Below are 14,170 nucleotides of genomic sequence, written 5' to 3'. Positions count from 1 at the left end.
AAAACACAGCCCCATACCAGCCACTGTGAAGAAAGTTAACTCTACCCCAGCCCGAACCAACTCAGTGAAAAATGCTATGTTTGAAGTATGGACTGTGTGTCCCATGTGTAGGTTGTGTTTGGCTCCTGCAAGGTAGTCTATTCTAGCACAGAAAGCAGAGACTTTCTGGCCTTTTTTCTTCAATTTCTCTGAGGAAATTGAGGATAAATATGATATCCAGCACAAGTACCTTGTACTCTTCAACAGGTTGTCATTTTATGAACTATTTTTCAACGAAAAGTATACAATGAATTTCACCAACAGAAAGGTCCTTTATTAAAAAAGCAGAGTATTAAGACTGAAGAAGAAGGAAGGATATAATAAAAACTGGTGCACACTAGAAGCAAAGGCAAAGGACAAGAATGGAGAAAGGTGAACAGTTGTAAAAATAGGCCATGCAATTGTAACAAATTCACATGAGCTAGAAATGCTTTGGAACAGCTCTAAGGCCAAACTACAGTCCTGATCCCATGTGTAATTTTAAAGTCTGATTGTTGCTTTTAGCTTCCCTGGCAGAATCCAGCTAAATGGGATATGGTGATAGAGATGAAAGGGAAGAACTTGTTTCTTTTCCTTTTTTGGATAAACTGAAAATTTGAAAATTTTTCTTAGGAAAATAATTTGTTTTCAGTGAATCGATCAGGGGTTTGGATGCTGGTTTTAATCTTTTGAACAAAAAGAAACAAAGGGGTTCAGTTTCCACCTAGGACATCAAATCTGGGGGTCTCCCTTAGGTGTCCACATGTGCTTTAGGGGCCTCCTTCAATCCAGTGCCCCTATACAAGTGCTTGTCACCATTTGGGAGGCACTCTGTGCAACCTGCTGAAGTCCTGGGAACCACTGGAGGCGACTGAAGACCAGGCAGACACCCAAGGCACCTTTGGTGGCACTGGATGCCTGTTTTAGGCAGCTGAAATGAGCCTGAAATCAGCCCACCCAGTGAAGCCTGGTGGTCCAGTTCACCCTAAAGCAGACTTTTATTCACTGGTCAGCTAAGCAGAAGCACAGGCTGTACCATCTGCACCAGCGAGATATCTGCTGAACACGAAGGGATTCATACATCAGACACCTATTACACAATTATATCAATCCCATGGCAAAATGTCATTTCCAAATAAAAAACTGGAATGATATAATTAGATGAAATAAAGATTAAGTATTTTCTGACTAAAAAAAAGTATTTTTTTTCCTAAATCAAAACGGATCAATGTAATATAAATTAACTGCTGATGGCAATTCAACTGTTCATTTTAGGTGACAAAATTGTAGATTTTTACCTCCACTGATACAAATGCTTTCCTTTCTCAATCTTTTATTTCAGTAGTTTAATTTTAAATCAAACATTCTGTTTCTCAGCCCTTTCATTCATATCCATATGAGCTGGAGACATAGCTCTGAGGCATTGGCATACTATCTGAGATACTGATTTCCAAAACAGCTTTGTAGATGAGTAGTTTGCACACGTATTATAGATGTATTTGGAAGGAGTGTTAGAACTGATGTATGAACTGACAGCTTGGAGGATTGGCTGTCTTTCAGTAGGAAGGTCAATTAACATCTCCTGCATGTAGCATGCATGTTCTTGTGGACAAAGTAGCACCGTTTTTTTTCCCTCAAGATTTCTGGGAAGAGGAAAACAGGGTGTGTATGTAGAGTGCTCACCGTGGATCAGAAAGAAATCTACTAGCAAAGTATATTTATTTCTTCTATAATCACTTTTTCTTTGGTAATAATATCCATTACTGGTAGCTGACAAATCTGTCTAAAACAAAAATGCATACTTGCAGTTTCATTTTACATGCTGGCACACAAATCTGTCTGGCTTTATCGTAAAAGTTTAACTGGAGCACCAGTAACTCCTGGGATTGCTTACACATTTCCATTCCGTGCTCTTGTTCTGATAAGGGGAACAATTAATACTTCTCAAAAACATTCATCTTTCTATTTGCAAGTCCCTAGAATTTGGACTTTCAAACAAACAAATGAAAGAATTACTATCGAAAATATTTCTTCCTTGTTGGTTGATTTTAATGGGAAGAATGAGGAAATAACTTCCCAATGTTAAGTTCACTCACAGGGGTTTTTTTTGCAAATTTGGCACCAAAAAATCAAAAAGCATGGATTGAGCCGGACATAAGCTCCACTGAAGGGGAATATTTTATACTATGCCAGTGAAAACTGGACCTGATTTCATTAGTTATAAGCCCCTGAAGGTCTGCTGGCAGGCCCATGGGGCTTTGGCAGTGCAGCATGGCATTGCTGGACACAGAGTTGTCCAACCCGAGTGCACAGTGAGCTGGTGAGGTGCCAGGGGAGGTGACTGTCCGTCGATACATGGGTCACCAGTTCATTGGTGCCAGTGTCCCTGCTGCAGGGACATTTAGTATCAGAACATGATGCTAAAATTTTCCTTTTTATAAAGGTATTTTTAGATTGACTAATTTAATTCTGGCATTTACGGAGGCCCCATGAACGTGGGCCAATGGCCAAATCCCTTGCCAGAATAAGGAACTGATGCCTGCTGATGCCAGGCTAGTGCTCCCACTCTGACTAAAGTTTCCTCTCCTCATTTTTTCTTCCCCATTAGTAAGCTTCCTGCTATCCTCCTCTGGCAGATCCTTTGTCCAACCTTTTCCCCCTTTGGGGTGGGGTTAAACTTAGCTTTAGGATGGACTCACAGTAGAACATCTGAACAGCTATCTGACCTGCAGATCTAGGGAATATCTTTCATAGGCATTGTAGCTCCTATAATTGTGGAATTAAAGCTATGTGCAATTGGAGCAACAGTAAGTTTGTAATAATAATATGGTTTTCTATAGCCTGTTCTGGACTCATTCTATGCAATGTGTTTACAAAATAGCTTGTACTGTGGCACTGTAGTGGCTATAACTCCAGCAACCTCATTCATAAAGGTATCCTATTTATTTCCGTCATCTCTGTAGAGAAGAACTGAGATTGCAAACTCTATCTTGGATTAAATTGTCCATTTGGCTAAGGAGTAGCCCTTTTTAGTTCAGACTCACGCTATGCCCTCTGTCTTTGTGTCCTCAAAATAAATGTCTAGGGCAAATCCCACCTCTTGCATCTAGTGCTACTTTGGTGAAGCTGAAAGGGAAGCATTTTGAATAGTGAATAATCCTAATTTAGAAGGGAAATGTAAAGGACATGTTGAAATAACACCTAGAATAAGTGTAGTGCCACAGGAGTGATATTAGAACAAGGTGTCTGGAGTCAAGCACTCAGAAGGAAAGGACCAAAAGGACGGTCTTGCAAAATAGTTGAATACAGCTATCAGGAACATTGCGGTTTTTAATGTTTTAAGTGTTCTTTAAAAAAAACCCCAAACCCTCAAGGCCTGTCTGTATTCTTTGACTCATCTTCTCCATTAGCAGCAAAAACAAGCAGGGAAAGATAGGAGAGATAAGAGATCAGGGAGACCAAAAGGGAAAGGGAATGTCACTTCTCAAGGCATTTTGATGACACTGATAAGTTTGTATGTCGTTTTTTATTTTTTATTCTCTACTGGATCTATTTGTTTTTCTGGAAGAGTTACATGATCTTTTGAGAAGATGGTAAGTAAAGACTTAATCTTGCATTGTGACCACATTTATGACAATAATATTATGTTAAAGTTACTGCTTTCAAAACATCTTTAAAATTTGCTCGGTATAAATGTAGATTGATAGGCCTATGAAATGAGACTATAACCACACTTAAAAGCAGGTCAGCAGAGAAGATACTTGGGGAGGTGATTTTCCAGGGATATAAGTTAGGTCTATTCAAAACAGTCTTCATTTTGGAAATGTGATTCAGATATGCTTGCAGACATGCTTTCACTACTTAAAGCAGTGAGATAATGAGGCTTAAAGTGGATTTATCATTGCCCAATAGCCAGCATTTCACAATCTGAAATAAAATTACCTAAGGCCCTCATGGTGCATGCTCTATGTTGCGTGCATCTTCCAGGTGAAAGGCAAGTGGTTGAAATAATTTGAAAGCATAGTGTGATTGCATCAGCCAGGTGAGAGGCTGCTGGAGATGAGCTTCAGCCCTGAGTCAGCACAGTGTGGTGTGATACTGGCTATGCTGGAAGAGGTGCAGAGCCTCCTTGCCTCAGCAGGAGCCTTGGGAAAGGTTTTGGCTGAGAAAGCTCTCCTAACACCTACTCCCTCTGAGCTGATTCCACATTTCCACAACAGATGCAGCTATCTCCCTTTTGGGGAAATCTTCCCTAGGGTGCCCTGAGAATGATAGACATGTGGTTTTGCCCAGCATTTGCAGTGATTATGCAAAATGAACATGGGAAGACAGGAGGAAAATGGATGTGGGTATGTCCTTGTTCCAAACACATGCATTAAGGCACTTAGTGTGACAAATGAATGTTCTGGAAACACTAAAGACTAAAGACTATAAATGCTATATTCATCAAGGACTGTTGTATGGCCTAGCTTTTGTATTTTGTGAAGCAGTTTTCTCTGAATTGCTTAGCACATCTGCTTGGTGGATTATAGGATAAGCAGGCAAGGCAGAAGCAGCCATAATTTTTACTCACAAGACCACAACTCCTTGCCCTTTACTACCCTGAATGGCAGTATCTACGTCAGTATGGTTGATCCTCTCACGGCAGTGAAAGTGTATCCTGCATAAGAGAGCAAAATTCTCCATCTAGCAAGCCTGGTACAGTATTTGCTGATGGAAAGAGGACAGCTGCTGTCTGCTCATTGCTCCAAGGGGAATGTAATCTATGAAGGAAGAATATGCATCTGGGGATCTCAGCATTTCAAAAGACTTCAAAGTCAGGAACTCTGAATGGTACCCTCTTAGGAAAGACATAATACTTCCTCACAGCACCTCTTTTTTCATTCTCTTCTTCTATCCCGCAAGACAGGGACAAACCTACTTAGTATGACATATAAATAAATGTGTGTGAAAATTCAACTCTTTTAGAAATTTCTTTTCTTCAGAAACCCAAGCAGCTGTTCAGACTAGTAATGACTTATTGAACACTTCTTCCTTTTGTTCAGCATTTTATTGATTTTACTAAATGTGCTGCAATACTCCAGGCCTCTGACTACGTGAGATAGAAAAATGAGGTGATGATGATGGATTGGAAATGGAGTCCAGCCATAATGTCACCAACCTACAGAATACAGTTTTCCATAGGGGCATGAAAGACACTTTGTGAACGAAAAGCTGAGAAGGGACTGGATGGGCACAAAAGCTGACTCTATATATATATTCCAGTGCTGCCTACATGGGGAGATGTCGTCACACAACATTATGATCTTAAATGATTCCTCAAAACAACAAAACCTGAAACTATTCATTTTCTGCATATTTCTCCCACATTAGTGGAAAATTTATATTGAGGCAGACAAATACCATTTAAACTAAAAATGTTAATACAAATATCTTTTATTTTTAGCTGCTTGAATGGTTAGGACATGCTTTAAGTGGTTACATCCACCCTATTTTTTTGTGCTTAGACTCCTTTGTCTCCTCTCAGCATTCAAAGACCCACAATTTTTCTGGTATTTGTTTGCATGTTAGTGGTATAATTTGTACCATTTCTGGCCTAAGTGCTGAGATTGTTTCTTGTTACTCCTAATGGGTGCACTGTCTTTTAATTAAAAAAAAATGCAATGCAAACCACAATAATAAAATAGATTATAGACTAAGTTTCTAGCACTTGATCTTCATACAGCAGGCCGCACAAGCACACAGTCATTCACCTCATCTTCTCCTGTTGTTGCAATGTCCTACAGACTTTGTGCAATATAACTCTTAAAACATCTTGTTTTGGCTGGCTTTTTGACTGCCTCTAGGAAACTCCTAGGAAATGAGCTATCTGCCATTTTCTGAGCAATAAATTCAGTCCATTCCCAGATGTGACCCTATGATGGGAGGGACCATGGGTCCTTGTGGTGGAAGGCTGGTGGCAAAGGCTGGCTGGTTCCACCAGACCAGTTTGTTTGGCACTACGGAGCAGTCCCCTCATATCACTGTGGGAGTTTTGAGCAAGAGAGCAGGAAGAGCTGGTCCAGATTAACCAGCTTGTCAAGCCAGATCTAGTTGATTGGTTTGAGATTTGACAACTCTGTAATAAGTAAATTAGTATTATACCCATTTTAGGCCATATTTAGGACCTTAATGATCTTAGGAACATTATAGATGGAGATGTTTCATGATACTCTAGTGTTTAACTTATGCATATTTTATACTTTATGGTACATTTTAAGTACAAAAAAATTTAACCCAATCCCTATACTGCCTTTGTGAGACTTATCGCATTCAATCCCACTAAAACTGTCCTCATTTTTTACAACTCTCAGTCTGAAAGAAAAAATTCTAGCCACGCTACATATTTGGAAGCCCTGATATCTTTCTGCAAGTTATCTATATCACTCTGTAGTAATACCTTGCTGTTGTTTTGAGTAGTTCTTTCGGTCCTTAGTGACATATTAAATTTTCATCATGGTCACTCTTTTATAGGTGGGGAAGTGGTATTGGGAATATTAGTTACAGTGACATTTCCAGAAAGCTGGTTGCAGTGCAATAACAGAAGTTTTTATAGAGTTCTTAATTCACTAGTACCACTACTTCAGTTACAGCAGAACTTATGGGCTTGATGTTGAAGTTGCAGGAGGAGTGATAGATACTATATGTTGTGCAAGTTAGATCAGAAATTAGCTGCCTTTTGGCTCGAGAAAATTAGGAGTTTAAGAAAACCACTATTGCAAGCTCTTTTTTGGACAGAACTTGCGAAAGGTTCTTATTGCCTCTTGCAACAAAGCTGGTGGTGCTCAAGAAGATGCAGCTTGCGTGTCTAAGCCGTTGCATCTAAACAGAAGTTGTAGGTGTAGGCCTGCAAGGTGGACAGCCCTGATGCAAGAAAAACCCACTGTCTTTGAGGGCTGCAGGGTATAAAGACAAGAAGAAAGTCTTGTATTGGAAATGTTTGGTGAACCATTTTGCTTTGCTGCTGATTGATTGACAGGGTTTTTGAGATTACTTAGGATTTTGAAACCTTAGCAGTAGTTCCCCAGAGATGGTTTAATGGACAGAACTGGAACATGGCATTATGCAGATGCCACCCTCTATTTTTAGAGAAGAAAAAGTTTCTTCTCTTCTCTACAATGTATTTAGAAGAATGTCACTTGAATGTGATCCTGCAGATCAGGAGAAATCCATTAGTACATCTGATTGTCTGCAGTATAGTGGATCCTGTAAGAAATTCAAAACAATGGGCAAGTGCATACCTACCATAGAGAAGAATATACAAGATGTGTGTAATAGTTCTTCCAGTATTTTTTGAGGACAGGTCAGCATAATATGAAAATGTAATTCTGAAAAACTATTATTTTGTCCACATTACAGGGTTGTGTTTGTCACACTATGCGTTTTTGTGCTGATCCTCTTAAAAAGCATGTAGGAAAAAAAAAGCACTTTGTCATTTCCAGTGAGACAGCTGATGCAAAGCAGCAGATCCTGAGCTTTCCTGGTCCGAGAGCGATGGAGGCTAACAGCTGTCCTTGCCGTGTTGCCTGATATCTAAAGTTTCTTCCAAAGTCACTTCATCTTGTGGATCATATGGAAGTTAGACGAACATAAAGCAAAATTTAAAAATGGAACATAATCCTAGTGAATTAGAGGGGAGAGGGAAAGAATCGGCAGACAAACCTGGGATTGATTTCTTGCTAGATGTTTATAAAATCTCACTTTAATCCTAAAACTTTAGGCTGAGAAACACTGAGAACAGAGTTTTGTTTGGGTGAACTGATGTTTCCAGAGGTTTTGGTGATGGGTTTTACAGGTTTCATTTAATTGCTCTCTGTCTGGAAAGCTGCCATTAATTTGTGACCGATTGGAAATCCAGATGTAAAGTTGAGCCAGTTTTGCAGCTGGGCTCCAGTGAACGTAGTGAACAGTTTAGGGAAAGTACAAAGCGTTCCTGAGGGAACATTCGGGGAGGGAGGAGTGTAGACTGTCTCCCTTTTGGCAAGAAAGAACATCACTAGCTGTTAAAAAAAAGTTAATTGCAAGGAAATGTAGAGTTGTTTCTGAAGGAGATTTACCACGTTCTTTTCTATGAAAAAAAAAGGCAAAAAGTTGTTTTTGTTTCAGGAAAGGAAATGGATGATTGAACACTTACTATAATATTATTAGTTTCCTTGCTTCTTCAAAGAGCTATAATCCATCCAGGAGAAGATGTCCTTTTAGACATCCTATGTGTAGAACTACTGTTACAACCTCATCTGTTGAACAGCCAGCATGGCACTGAAGCAGAGAAAGAGCAAAAGGTGCCAGTCTGCTTCCTCTGGCTGTTAACAGGCCAGGTCTGCCTCCTCAATACTCTTCTATAGATATGTATACTTTTAATGTACATGAACAAAGGACTCTCAAGTAACAGATAATGAAGATATTAAAATAATAGCCTTTTTAAATGTAAAAACCATTTTACTGCCTATTTTAGATAACATCAATTTAGACTGATGTAATATTTCCTTGTTAATTTATGTCTTCTACTTTTAGAGGTTCTTCTTCAGTGATCAATTTCTTTGACCTTCATAGAAATAGGGCCACACCCTGTGCTGAGCCTTTAATGAATTGCCAGAGACACACCCTAGGAGCTCCACTCTGTTCATATGGATTAGTTTAAAGATTGTGGGCTGTGGTAATCTTATGCAAGAAACAGTCTAAAGCATTCTTTGGCATGACCACAAACCTAACTTGGCACTCCTGGCTGTGCTGAGGGCAATGCTCAGGCTTGACTGTGCCTATGTGGCTGAGGAGCCTCAGCTTGGGGCAGTGTCCCACCACTCCTGATGGGACAGCAGAAGATAACTATCTCTGAGCACTTCTGTTGCTTCATGGAGTGTGTGGAGCTGCTATAGGTGTGCACTGTCTATAGCGGCACTTGTGAAATAGTTTGGAACCATTGATCCATCAGTAGTAAAGCAAAAAATTAAGTTCTGTGGAGATGCAGTTATGAACTGTATGATCTCCTTATCAAGCTATCATGCAAGTAAGTAGCCCCAGTTTGTGCTAGCAACACTAAACATTTTATTTTGCCTGTTACATGAAGCCTGTAATCAGAGCAGCTAACGCCTCCTTTGGTATCCCTCTGGAGTAGAGATTGTTGCCCAAATACTGACCAGGCAAAACTTTCTCTCCTATGAGGCAACAAGCAAGGTACAACTCAGAAGTCAATTGTGCTTATGAAAAATAGTTCCATCTATATTAAGTTCCTTCTGCTTTTGTTTTGACCCATTAGCTAGCAAATCCTCACAGACTTGCACCAAAACAAATTTCTTCACCAACTACCTCAGCATGAGTCAAAGGGTGGACGGATGTGTCTCTGAAAGGCTGACATCAAAGAGGAGGTCCCTACTAAAACATAATAATTATAACAATTAGATGTCATGGCTACTTTGCAAAATGCTGTTAAAATAAGGCAAGGTTTTATTGCGAGAAAAGGGATGAAGAGTCAGAAATAGTCGCTGTATTTTGTTAACAAAAAAGTCTTTCCTTCTGAGTTTAGCATTGTTGAATAGTAATAGAATTTAATTTATAATTACATATTGTTACTGTAGTAGCAGAAAAAATATTATGAATTGAGATTCACTACCAGTAAGAGCTATCATAGGCGTTAACCTTTGTAATTGATTTTAGTCATCTTTGACCTGGTTATGAAAATCCTAGTCTTTTGCAATGTACTTGGAAATAGTAGGCTGGGCATGAGAATGCTGCTATAAGTTGATGACTATATTTTATCCTATCTCGTGACCCTTGCCCTATTTAAAACAAATATCAGATGACGTTTTCTGTTTTGTTTCATCAGCACACTGGATGTTTTAATAAGACTTTAATAAGCAGCTTCATGCACCAGCTGTGATGTAGGAGGGTGGATCAAAATTATGTTGAAGGTGGAAATGTATTTCAAGTAGCTGCAGACTCAGAAGTAGCCTCAGTGTGAGTCCAGCACAGACACCGAGGATTCCTCTATGGGCAATAGGCAAGGATCCCATCGAACCTAAGCAACCGTGTGCAAATGAGATCAGTTGTCCCCTAGCAATTTTTGTTTGTCTGTTTTAGAGAGTGTACAAATGACTGGAGTATTTCTAGACAACTTCCACCAAGACTAAGAAAGTTAGGGTAAATTAATTCCACTAGGTAAAGAATAAAGGTAAGCTGAGCTCTAACAGGATGCTACCTCTGTATGGAGTATTTAAGTAGCAGTGCTACTTAAGTGGCCTGTCAAAATGTCTCACAGATGAAAAGTAGTCTAAATCAAATCTAAGATTCAAATCAAAGAGAAATTGAGGAAAAGCCAAGAACTTGAAGCAGGCATAGCTCAGTCTTGGACAAGCCTTTAACAGGAGGCACATACTCCAAAAGAAGGTAACTAAATCATACTACTCATTAGTAACCAGAGTTTGATGACACTTGAATCAATGTGGTAAATGGGTATAAGGCCTAGTATGTTTGCAATATATATGTTCTTGTCACTTTTTTTCCTTCAGTAAATGTACATCACTCTTCACCTGTCTGGTGAAGGGATGGCCTGGCTTTCATTTTTTGTGTTTTTTGTTTGTTTGTTTGGTTGGTTTTGTTTTGTTGGTTTTTTTGTTTGGTTGTTTGTTTAGGATTTTTTCCTTGGTTTTTTTTTTTTTTGTTTTGTTTTGTTTTGTTTGTTTTTTGGGGTTTTTTAAAGCGATAACATGCTTCATGGATTAACACTGGTCTTCAGGAACTAAAAAATGATTAATTTATTATGTATTTCCCTGGCATGCCCACACAGTCCTGGTCCCTGCTCTGGGACACCTTCTTCTCTTGCTTCAAATCAGGAGCATTTAATCCTTGGTGATGTTCTCATTCTGAGGAGCATTGTGTCTCTCCACATTTCATACCACCACACCCACCAGGCTTTCACTGAAGTCTTCTCAAGGTGATAATCCCTGCAGCACAGTACTGCTACAGCACTGGAACTGCCTAATGGAGAATAGGGGGAAATCATTATGATTACACCACAGCTTCAAGCTATCTGAATCGTGCAAATCTAGAAAGCAAATGTTGAACTCAGGAAAACCTTCATGCCACCCATTGTTAGGCGAAAGCCTGGGAGAAAAATGAACAAATACTTTGCATGTTTTTCTAAATATTGTTGAACTGCTCAGAATAAATATTCTAAAATGCTCTCATGGAACAGTGAATATAATAGATACATTTTTGTTGGGACACATTTATTAGGATGAGGAACTATCTGTTTCCTAATTACTTCCTTTCTTACCAGTACATATTAAATCTTTCCAAGCATGTCTGCCTTGTTGCCATCTGATCTGTTCATTGAGGAGAAGTGATTTAAATTTTATGTTTGCAGTGCTTGTGCAAAGGCTTACATCAATGAATCACGGAGAAGGAAATATCCCAGTTTGCTGGCAGAAGTGTCAGCTGAATGGAATAGTTTTGGGGCCTTTGGCAACACCTTGCTGAAGGCATTCCTGGTGTTGGACACAAACAAGGCAGATGAATCTTTGTTCAGAAGGAAATTATATAATACACCACAGTGGCCAGAATGCATCATTCTTTGTCTTCATAATAAATTAAAATACAGAACTATTAATTTCCTAGGTAACGACAGACATATTGTTTTTTAAGTTTGCTCTTGATCTTGCACAATACATCCAAAGAAGCCATTTGTCTTCTAAATTTAATGTCTAGAATTTTTTCCTTGCACAGAAGTTTTTCTTTGAAGATTTCAGTAAGAACTGAGGACGCTGACATTTTCTTCAGCAAGGGATTTTTTTGGGTGCTTTTGCTCTCAGCTAAAAGAATCTGGCCCCATGCTTCCTGCTGGGCATGGCACATCAAGCTGTATCTTCTGCAACTTTCCTGCTGACCACTGCTCCTACTTTTCAGTTGTGGTGCCTGTGAATCAGCACTTCAGGCATGTCACACTCAGCTCTCCCATCATTACCAAGATAAAAAAGTTCCACAGACAACTCTCCTTCAAGCTCACCTCAGCTACTCAGTAGTTCTTCCACTTCCTGCCTTATGTCCTGGTTTGCTCTTTACCTTCCACTCACAAGTTTTCTCCTTCTTTTATGCCTCTTTGGAGGATGTTTCCATTTGTTCTACTCTGTGTCTGGAGGATCAGAAGCAAACAGCTAAAATGAGCTCCACGAGTCTCCTCTCTGTCCCTCTTAACTATTTTATACATTGTCCTATCTCTGCGATATTTTAACTTGGTCTGAAATGTTCTTCCTTGTTCTTTTGGTTCATAGCACTGCATGGAGGAGATGTGCTCTGCCTGGGCCCCATGACTACTGTCTGTCAAGGCTCATTATAGGACTTTTCTGTATCTCTGTTCTATGCCAATGTCTTTCTGACTTTTTCTCAGTTTTCTCCTTAAAAGAAGATCCTAATCCATATCCTAGATCAGCTTCTGGTCTCTTCTCTTTGTTTCTATCCAGGGTGTTCTCTTAAACTGCAGGTATATATGTTTTCCACACTTGCTAGTCATTTTCTCTAGTGAACAGAAATTCAATATAGTCCAACATTCAATCTGCAGAAATACTCTTTCAATAACATTTTACCTCCCTCCAGAAATCACACAGTGTCCGTGAAATGCAACTGTCTTGTATTGCACTGATGAGTTGCTGATCTGTAGATAGTGTGGGGGTGTTGCAACGAATAGATAAAAAAATTTTTGTTAAAAATTAGTTTGAAAGACGGTATTGGGAAAAGAAAATTTTCTTTTTAAGAACTGCATTTGCTTTCAGGTAAAATTGCTTTATCTTTTTGCTTCGTTGCTTTTCTTTATCATGATTTTTTTCCAAGTCCTATCATCCATCAAGTGTAACTCAACTGTTTCCAAAGATGAATTTCTTTTGTTCCACATTTCAGGATGAGGTTATAATTCTAAAATGTGGTTACCAATCATTTTTCATGATAAATATTTTCTCTCCCAGCTATAAAATTGGGTGATCCTGTTTATTCTCACTGAGATGGGAATCTCTTTCTCCACAGAGCTCTTTAAGAACAGAACATGGAAGGTTTCAGAGGAAGAGATGGGCTAAGTGTTCGTTACTATTCCTACTTGTCTACAATATCACTCTAAGCTAAGAGTGAAAGTTGTTTCAGTCAACAAAGAAATTCAAAGAATTCAGAGCAGGCCGTTACCAGAATAACTGGTGACATCTCTGTCACCCCGGCTTGAGACCACCTGATGCATAAAATGTACATCATCAGGCCCTTGCTCAATTCTTTCCTTTAGACTGCTGAGTGCTTTGAAGGTGCTCCAAAAAAACACCAGGGGATATAAGTGTCTATGGTGGGAATCCTTGTGCATAAATTGACCCTTACCCTCATTCCAGCATTCCTGCTTTGATATCCGTTTGTCCATACCTGCAGGGATGCTGCACCATTGCTGTTAAATTCAAATATACTAATCTCACTGTGCATCAGTGTTACTCAGAACTTCTTCCTGTGCTGCGAAAACTTCCAAGCCACCTTCAGAGTTCTTGCTGTAGCTTTGAAGTTACAGTAAGTCAGAAGAGCCTGTTGGTAGGGAAATCTCACTATTTCTTTCCTCCCTACATCGTGCACCTTCTGCAAATCAGCACAAGGCTGCTGAGGGCAGAGAAATGGTCTGTTCAAATCCAGGTAAATTCTTGTTCCTGAGGGCAACTGGTCATAGAGAAAGACATCTGAGCTTATGTTTTATCTATCTATCTACATCTGTACTTCCTCAATCCCACCTTACTATAAATACAGAAAATTAACTTATTAAAATTTTAAAAAATACTTGATCATCTTCTTTTTCCCAGATTCCTGACTTTCCAGACAGCTTAAATTTTTCTAAAATTTAAAATCAAAACAGGCAGCTTCAGGTACCATAATGAACAGAAAATGTTTATTATGCCTACTGGTCCCTGTTTAAGACTTTCGGTTATTTCACAGGAACTGGAAACGCTATTTCACAGGATGGTGAGAATTTTTCCATAACTATCATGCTCTATAGATATAAGGAAGCAGGATTTGCAGGGAAAGCTTTATTCTTTATTAAACTAGCTGGTATATGTGGAAAAGTCAGGTAACATTTCAGGCTTAGAATCCCTTCTTCAGTTCA

This window comes from Neopelma chrysocephalum, unplaced genomic scaffold (genome assembly GCF_003984885.1).
Source record: "Neopelma chrysocephalum unplaced genomic scaffold, ASM398488v2 Primary Assembly neopelma1_22, whole genome shotgun sequence".
In the NCBI taxonomy this organism is placed as follows: domain Eukaryota; kingdom Metazoa; phylum Chordata; class Aves; order Passeriformes; family Pipridae; genus Neopelma; species Neopelma chrysocephalum.
The sequence above is the reverse complement of the archived record's forward strand: the minus strand, read 5'-3'. Positions refer to the sequence as shown.